General features: G+C 42.7%; 1 non-coding gene across 1 annotated transcript; it reads right to left on the bottom strand.

Annotated features, from left to right (window-relative positions):
- Window positions 1-4,620: 4,620 nt before the first annotated feature.
- On the bottom strand, window positions 4,621-4,767 carry LOC132650228 (small nucleolar RNA SNORA48). The gene has a single exon (XR_009588608.1). It is a non-coding gene; the product is annotated as a small nucleolar RNA SNORA48 (small nucleolar RNA).
- Between the last annotated feature and the right edge of the window lie 4,313 nt (window positions 4,768-9,080).

Genomic DNA, 9,080 nt, shown 5'->3' with positions numbered 1-9,080 from the left:
GATCTGTCTCCCTAGAATTGAAAGTCAACCTTAACAAGGAGCTGCACACTACCTCTGATATGCTCCCTAGAACAACTCATCTTTACATATCCATTTCTAGTATTAATAATTATTCTAGCCTACTCCTAGGGAGTAACATCTTGTAAAACTCAGCCCTAATATTAATGACAAATTACTCCACAGGCACCTGCTCAATCTCTATACTCAGGTACATGCTAGTATAGCCCCAAATAAGTCCCCCCCCCCGGGGTATGGATTATCTCATTTCCAGGATGATCACTCTCTAGCCCTTCCACAAGATTTATTTTTCTCAAAGACCCCAGTTGCTTACCTGGGCACTACTCATATCCCCTGAAGTCTAAATCCCAGAGCTAACTATATACAACCTTTCATTCATAAGTTTGAAGCCTGTGGCCTATGATGCCCTGTTAATTTTTTTCCCCAACATATCTACATTGGTAGACAGGAACCTAGTAGCATTTGCTGGCTGGTACCATGCTTATAGCCAAGAATGAAGCCGTGATCACCTTGTTGTACAGAACTCCTATGCCATCCAAAGACAATTCTCATGGAGACTACCTGGTTTACAGTCCTAGACCTAAAGAATACTCTGACCTACATCTTTGTAATCCTGACTCTCAGTTACTTTGCCTTTGAGTGGCGAGACTCTGACTTTCAGTTTGGTCAACAATTAACTTGATCTCTCCTGCCTCAGACTTTCCAAAGCAGCCTCTACCTGTTTGGCAAGGTCTTAGAAAAGGACCCTTTACCCTCACAGCTCCTTCCCCATAATGATGCTGGAGCTTTTGGTACTGGTGAGAGAAGGACAGTTTCTCTTTCAATGTTCTATTTATTTGCAGTATTGGAGTGGACTAGGTTGTGGGGGATGAGGAACTTGACAATTTCAAGTGTCATGATGGGCCACAGCTATTAACAGCCTGATGGAGTCCTCATGAAGTATGAAAAAAAGCTCTCAGTTTATGGTTTGTATACACAACAGAGTCAGGGTAGGCCCTACGTAGTCATGAAACAACAGTGCTGCCATGCATTGGATCTATTACTTGTCAAATTCCTTTTCCTTCTTAGTCTGTAAGGCCTCATCCAGGTTATAAAACACCTTGAAGACTGTATATAGTCAAGTGAAAAAGTGATCTTGGGGTTCCTTATTTAGCTTTTGACATCTTTGTCTCTTTTAATTTAATTTAATTAATTACACTTTATTCACTTATTATGTATCCCCCCATTAGCCCCTACCTCCTCCCCCATCTTTGTCTCTTATCCAAGAAGGACTAGCTGATGAAATGGACTGAAAGAAAAGAGAGGCCTTTGCTCTGTGTACTAGCTAGTGTATTTATACATAGCTTCAGTAAATCTGGAGCTAAACAGGGATGGGCTATCAGCTGGGCCTGCATTGTCCCTAGGAAGGTGCTTCCATGTGTCACAAGCATAGACCTTATTGGTCCATTGCCTCCCAGTGACCAAATGCAAAGCTTTTCCTTAAGGGTATAGAAGATAGTTATAATATATATTATAATACATAACATATTATATAATGTATATAATGTGTATAATATATGTACATTATATAATATAGTTATATTTTAATATACTAACATAATATAATTCAATGTAATAATATAACTATCTTCTGTGCCCTTAAATATATAATACATATTATATATTGATAATATATATTATTTGTTATTATATATATATGTATATATCTATATACTGACAAATTAGATCAAAGAAGATAACAAACTAACAAGATAACAAAATTATTTTTCTGGGTGGTTGGTGGTGCTAATTCAAGACAGGGTTTCTTTCTCTCTGTAACAGCCTTAGCTGTTCTGGAACTTGTTCTATAGACCAGGATGGCCTCAACCAACCTGTCTCTGCTTCCCCCAAGTACTGGGATTAAAGGCATTTCCTCCCCTCATCCCCTAACCCACTTAAAAATTCTTTAATAAAGGTGTAGAGATCTTGGCTAAAAGACGCAAGTTTGGCTTCTAGCTGGGTAATGCCAGACAGGGAAAGGGACTGTGGGACTCTGGGAATGTCAGACTGAAAGGGACTTCCAGGTCTTTACCAGTTACCCCAGGATTGGAATATTGGCCTTCTCTAGCAACAGAAACTGTTTGTTTCCTAAAAGTATTTTCGGAAGTGAGTGGCGTGAGGAAGAGAAAACAGCAGAACCACCAGGATAGGGAATTTGGGATCAGTAAGATGAGGTGTGGCAAAGGAGGACCATTAAGGCGATCTTTACCTGATAATGAGGGCATCAAGATTCTGGTCAAACATGTACAACAGGTTTTTCTCACATTTGGACCATGAAAAAGAAACACAAAATCTTGATCAGGTAGAAAAGTTCAAATAGCTGGGATGTAACTCAGCTAGGAGAGTGTAGGCCTAGAATGGTAGAATACAAATCTGAAATCCTAGCACTTCAGAGGTAGAAGCAAGACAATCAGAAGTTTCAGGTCACCACAGTGTGCTTGTGGATGTAGAAGACACCTTTTGGATGTTGAGTCTCTCATTCTACCTTCTGAGTTCCAGGCACCAAACTCCAGTCATCAAGCATGGTGGCTTTCACCTTTACCCACTGATCCATTCAGATCCATTTAGCATCAGTCTTTCCTCCCTCCCTTTCTTCCTCCCTTCCTTTTGGTTCAGTTTTCTTTTTCTTTTTGAAACAGGATCTTATATAGCCCAGGATGACTTCAAATACTGCTTATGTACCTAACGATGACCTTGAACTCTTGATCCTCCTTGTAAGCCCCTTGAGACGTGAGAGTGGTCTGTCCTTGTTCCAAGATTACTCCAATGGCCTAGGCTGGCCTAGCTCCTCGAGGTGCTCTCACGTGATCAGGCTTCACCCCCCTCCCCGCCCCAGACTATTTTAACTGTCTTAATAGCCTTTTCCAGCCCCTCAAGTTGCAGGCAGCCAAGCTCAGCCCTACATAGAAAGGAGGAAGACAGACCCCCATGAGACCCACAGACCTGCCCTCCTTTTTACTACCATGCTGGTCATCAAGGAGCCCACCAGTGCATGGCCAGGCAGCAGCAGGAGCCACCACAATGTGAAAGCATGAGGTGGACAGTTGGGGAAAAAAATAAGTGGAGCAGCTTGAGCATTGTGAAGAGAGATAGCACTGGAAGCTCAAGGGTGGAGTGGAAGAGCTTGTTGTGAGTGGCCAGTCCTGCTTCCTGGGGCCGTGGTGAGATCCCAGCCCAAGCTGCCACTGAGGGCCATGTCTGGGACCATACCTACACAGCAGCAGGGGTCATAGCCCATATTACCATTAAAGAACATGGGGACATACGTCCCTGGTTGGGGCAACTGTCAAGGACCATGTGGATGTTCAGGGGCTGTACATTGGCCCAGCCACTCTCTGGCTGAGGTACTCTGGAGAGCTAGCCCTACCTCTCACCAGAGGCAGCACTTGGTAGAGCAGACCCTGCACCTTGCTCAGGCAGCACAGTGGAGCTTGCCCTAGTGGCAGGGGTGTGGGTGAGCCAGCCTCAAGGACTTGAGCATTGGAAAGCTTACTCAGGCAGTAGGAAAAGCTGCCTACAGGGTCATGAGCTCAGGAGCAGTAACCCTGCCTCTCACCAGCTGCAGTACTCAGGTGAGTGGGCCCTATACATTACCTGGACAAACAGCAGAGCTGGGACCTCAGGTGAGCCAACCCCACAGGCAAGATCCCAGGAGAGCTAGCCCTGCCGCTCATGTGCTATGAGGTGGTAGCATTGGATACAGGGGTATTGTGCCTGATTCAAGAGACCCCAAAAGACCACCAGGAGTCAAGTCCGTTTCAAAACACATGAGGATCTTTTTATTACAAGCTATAGCTTGGACCCACACTCTCACAGATGTAGCGGTTGAGAGTAGAGTGCCTAGTGCTCAGGTTAGGTGGTTGATTTGAAGATTCCAGTCCCTCTCAGCATGCCCAGAGCAGGGGAATTTCTGCCTGGCAAGTGTCTATTGGTTGAAGTACAAAAGGGGATGTTGCATTTTGAATTGATTGGCTATAGGAAGGTCCCCAAACCATTAACTGTCTGGCTTCCCTTGTTTGGCTGTCCTAGGGGAGAAGGGTGATCTGGATCAGTTTCCTAGCAACTCTATCTCCAGTGGGCCGGAAAGGAATGAAGTAAGGCTGGTTCCTCCCCGTAGGTGGCTGGACATGTCTCCACCTGTTTGGCCTTTGTTCAGGCTTGTGCTTTAAACTTTAAACCAATATCTCAAAAAACTACTTTTTAATTCTTTGGTCTCTCAGGGGTGATTCCGTCCCTCCTCCCCTTTCAACACATATGGTAGACCAGAGGGCTGGCCCCAAGGGCATGAGAGAAGGAGAGCTGGCACCAAGGACACTAGAGTGGGAAAGTTGGCCCATCCTCTCTTAGGCTATAGCCCTTGGAAGTCCACTGCTATCTGTTTGTCTTCCTCCTTTGCTCTGCATAGTGTTAGGCAGGGCTCTGTGTGTCTATGGCCTGCCTGTGCTGTGGGGAGGAGGGCAGGTCTGGGGGTGTCTTTCCGTACCTATGCCACATGGCACGGTGGAAAGAAGGTTGTTGTCTTCCTCCCGCGCTGTGCTGCTTGGATTTAATTTGATTTGATTTCTATGTGTCCTAGATATATAAAACAGCTTTTGCCACCAAGATGGGCATCAAGCTAAGATGATCAAAGGACTGCCATCTGCTTCTGTCCCTAACTGATATAAGAGCAATACCACCAGCAAGGTGTCTCTTTGCCCATTGCCAGGGGGGGCAAGTTTTTTAAGTGACAGATTGCTTTGAAACTTTTGGTGGTGATAGTTGATCAATTATGCAAATTGAATTTTGTGAATATACTAAAATTAGTGATGTGTGTATTTTATTTTATTTATTTGTTTATTTATTTTGAGACAAGGTCTTTTGCTGAACTTGGAGCTTATCAGTTGGTTACACTGGCTGGGTAATAAGTGGTTGTGATTGAGAAACCAAAGAATTAAAAATTAGTTTTTTGGGGTATTGGTTTAAAGTTTAAAGCATAAGCCTGAATGAAAGCCAGCCAGGTGGAGACACGTCCAGCCACGTAGAAGGGAGGAACTAGCCTTACAGCATTCTTTTTCTGCCCACTAGAGATACAGTTATTAGGGAATTGGCCCAGATGGCCAGGACTGAACTGTTTATGGTCTTGGTGCGTAAAGTAAACCAATCATTTCAAAAGTCAATTTCCCTTACCCAATCATGTAACACCAAGGCTTGGAGCCCCCCTGATTGCGGTTTTGCCCTTAAGTTCCCCTAGACTGCTCTACCGCAGCACTCCTCCTCTTCACCAGGGCGGTTGCTGCAACCTGGGCTCTAGCTTGTATTAAACAAACCGTCATGTGTTTTGCAGTGGAGTCAATTCTTGGTGGTCTTTAGGGGTCTCACGAACTGGGCATAACAGGATGTTTTGGTTTACACTACCTCCCACTCTCAGGGCTGGGATTACAAATGCATAACACCACACTCTGCCTTTATGGGTTGGGTACTAGGTATCTGAACCAGGTCCTCTTGTTTATGCAGTAAGTACTTCACCCACTGAACTGTCTCCTCAGCTTCTATGTTGTGCAGAGTTTTAATATTATTAAAAGTTATTCTGTGGTCTCTACAATCACACACACACACACACACAGAGGTAGGGAAGGAAGAGAGAGAAGATAGGGAGAGGGAAAGAGAGGGAGGGAGGGAATAAGAGAAGGAAGGAGAGGGGCTGCTCAAACTTGTGATCCCAGCACTCAAGAGGCTCAGGCAGAAGGGTTACAATGAGTTAGTTCATGGCCAACCTGAGCTACACAGTGAGATTTCCCCATAACATCTATAACAACAACAACAAAAACAAACAAAAAACTCATCTAAAAACAAGAAATTAAACAGGCTGGAGAGATGGCTCAGTCTGTAAATCCCAGAACTCATGTCAAAATGTTAGGAGTGGTGGTGTGTGCTTATAATCCCAGGTCTGAAGAGGTGAAGACAAGCCTGTCACTGGAGATTGCTGGCTTGCCAGTTTGCCTAATCAATGATTAGGTCATTGAGAGATTCTGTTTAAAAAGGAAAGTAGTAAATAGTGCCTGAGAAATGACACCTGAAGTTGGCCTCTGGCCTTCATAAGCATGTGCACACATGTATACTCCTCACCCCTCACTACACACACCAAATAAAAACAAACACAGTGAACATATGGACACAATGGAACATATCTGTAATCCAAGCACATGAACTTTGCCGCTAGTTTGAGGTCAGCCTGGGCTATGTAGCAAGACCTTGACTTATAAACTCTCAAAGCAGCAAACAAATGAAACAAGTGGGCAAATTGATCACCAAGCAGGTATCCCAATATAGTAAAAAGCCTGCTAGGGTTCTATAGTATAAGGCTGGGAAAGGGGGTATAAAATAGAGTAGGACAAAAAAGATATTCATATTACTTTGCAGTCCCACAGGCTATGAGAGATTGTAATTTTCCTGTGAACACCAGCTTTTAAGAATTTTTTAAAAGCCAGGTGAAGTGGTACATGCTTATAGTTTTAGCACTTGAGAAGCAGAGGCATAAGCAGGCAGACCTCTGTGAGTTTAAGGCCAGTCTGGTCTACATCGTGAGTTCCAGGACAGCTAGAGCTACATAGTGAGACCCTGTCTAGAAAAAAAGAATTTCTTAAAGTTTTTTTTCCAATTAAAATGGCATTTCAGTACAGAGACAGACTAGCACAAATCTAATAATGAAATTTTTGCTGAACCTGGTTGTTTAGGCTTGTAATCCCAGCCACTCACGAAGCTGAGGTAAGGAGCATGAGTCCAAGGTCTGCCTGTACTACTGGGTAAGTTGACGTTTAGTCAAAGCAACTCTTCTCAAAATGAAAATCAAACTGGTTGCTGGTGTAGATCAGAGGATACTTGATTAGCATATGTAAAGCTGTGGGTTCTATCTCCAGTATGCCTGGGGTTGGAAAAAGGTGCTGTTCTTGCTCAGAGCTATTGGGATAGAGTAGAAGTGCACTTTGGATATGCTATTTCAACTGTGTGAGCTTCAATTTCCAAATCTGGAAAATAAGAATGATATAAATGCATCCTCATAGTTGCAGAGAACAAGTAGATTACTCTGACATAGCAAATTTTAATGTTTGGATTTGTTTTCCTTGTAGTATTTAACATTATTAACTTAAAGTTCAATTTGTTTTGAGACAGGGTTTTTAGATAGCCGAGAACAGCCTGGAGCTCATGATGTGGATTAAGCTAATCTCAAATTTGTGACAACCCTCTTCTGCTGTTCAAAAAATGTCCCAAAGAAATCTAAAAATAATTAGCACAATTTGGTGGCCTTATCTAGCTCTCTGAGGTTGAAATGCAAATTCACTCACCATTCTTAACAAGGCTGTGTGATGCCAGCTTCCTTCCTGTGGTTACTGTCTTTATCATAGGGAAAACACATGTGATAGGGAAAGCATAACAGGCATATATTGAGGCTTTTCCAGGGTACCTTGCTGCGTGTTTCCCCACTTTGTGGTGCTTTTGAGGTTCCCCCAGACCTTATGAATGTTAGCAGCCACCCTACCACTGAGTTATACCTTTTGCCCATCTCTTCTTTAGACAACTACCCCAATGTCCAGCACCTGCGTGGTGTGTGTCCACTGCCTGTATGTTGTTCACTATGTGTTGTGTACGCACTGCTTATGTGGAAAGTGTACATTGCCTTGTGTGCACTGCCTATGTACTGTATATGCTCTAACTATATGGTGTTTGTCTGCTGCTTTGCGGTGTGTGTTCACTGCCTATGACTTATGTTTACACTGTGTATGTGTTGTATGTCCACTGCCTGTATGTTGTGCTTCCATTCCCCGAGTGGTGTGTTCCTACTGACTTATGTAAAGTGTTATTTTGTAAAATTTCTGGCATAAAACTTACTTGTAAATTTTTGAAAAAGACCTGTTTATATTGCTTAAGAATTGTGTGTTAAAATGGTTTTTTGAAACAGTCTCTCTTAATAGCTCAAGACTATCTTGAACTCAGTATGTATACCATGATGCCTCAGACATTCTGCATTTGTCCTGCCTCAGCTTTCTATTTGCTGGAGTTTCAGTTAAAGCTGCTGATATATCCAGCTTTTTATTTCATTTAAAAATTCTGGTTCTGAGGATCAAACTCTCTGCTATTGAGATGCATTCATACCCTTCTGACCTTTGAGAGATGACGTTAATAAGCTACTCAGTCTGCTCTTGGACTTGGGATCCTCCTCTCTCAGCCTCCTGAATAGCAGGCATGTGGGTCTGTACCACCATGCCAAGTTTTTAAATTTTATATCTTGATATTTTACTGTGAGCATAACTGCACATTAGTTTGCAGTCAGTGTGACATATTACTCTGAACATCTGTCTTTTTATGGTAAAGGAAAGGGAATTAGAGTTAGGAAGCTGTTAGAAAAGTTATTTTTCTGATGTTATCTTTCTAATCATTCTGTTAGTCATATGCAATATGTTGTGTGACATGAATGAAAATGACCTCACACAAAGTATTGTGTAAATGCTGGTTATTGAATTACAATTGATTACATTATTAGGCTTAAATCAGACAAAAAGATGAAACTAGTATGAAAATAAGAATGCCAAAATGGGGAATGGAAGTTGCTACTCAAGTCGGTAGTAAAAACTACTGTTGTGTGAGGACTATAATGTTTCAGCAAGTTTTAAGTGGAAAAATCCTATGTTAATATGTGAACCTTGATGCTGGTATTGTGAATTCCTCTACCAAAATCACCTTTGGAACTTTGTGTAAATGTAGTGGTTTAGGGCTGGGATGTAGCTCAGAGTAAATGCTTGATATGTGTGATGATGTGAGTTCCTTCCATCCCTAGAACTGCAAGAAAAAAGAAGTAAATGAAATAAAAATTCAGATTTCCCAAGGCTTTCCCCAGAAGTCTCCTGCCCCTACACATTGGTTTTTCTATCTCTCCTCTGCTCCTCTTTACTCCCCTCCCACTTCCCTTCCTCTCTGTGTTTCTCTTCCATCAATTGTCTTGGCTGGCCTGTAATTTGTCATCCTGCTGATTCCTGCTCTGGCATAGC

Source organism: Meriones unguiculatus, chromosome X (genome assembly GCF_030254825.1).
Source record: "Meriones unguiculatus strain TT.TT164.6M chromosome X, Bangor_MerUng_6.1, whole genome shotgun sequence".
NCBI lineage: Eukaryota > Metazoa > Chordata > Mammalia > Rodentia > Muridae > Meriones > Meriones unguiculatus.
Note: the sequence above shows the minus strand (reverse complement) of the source record. Positions and strands in the feature narration are given on the sequence as shown.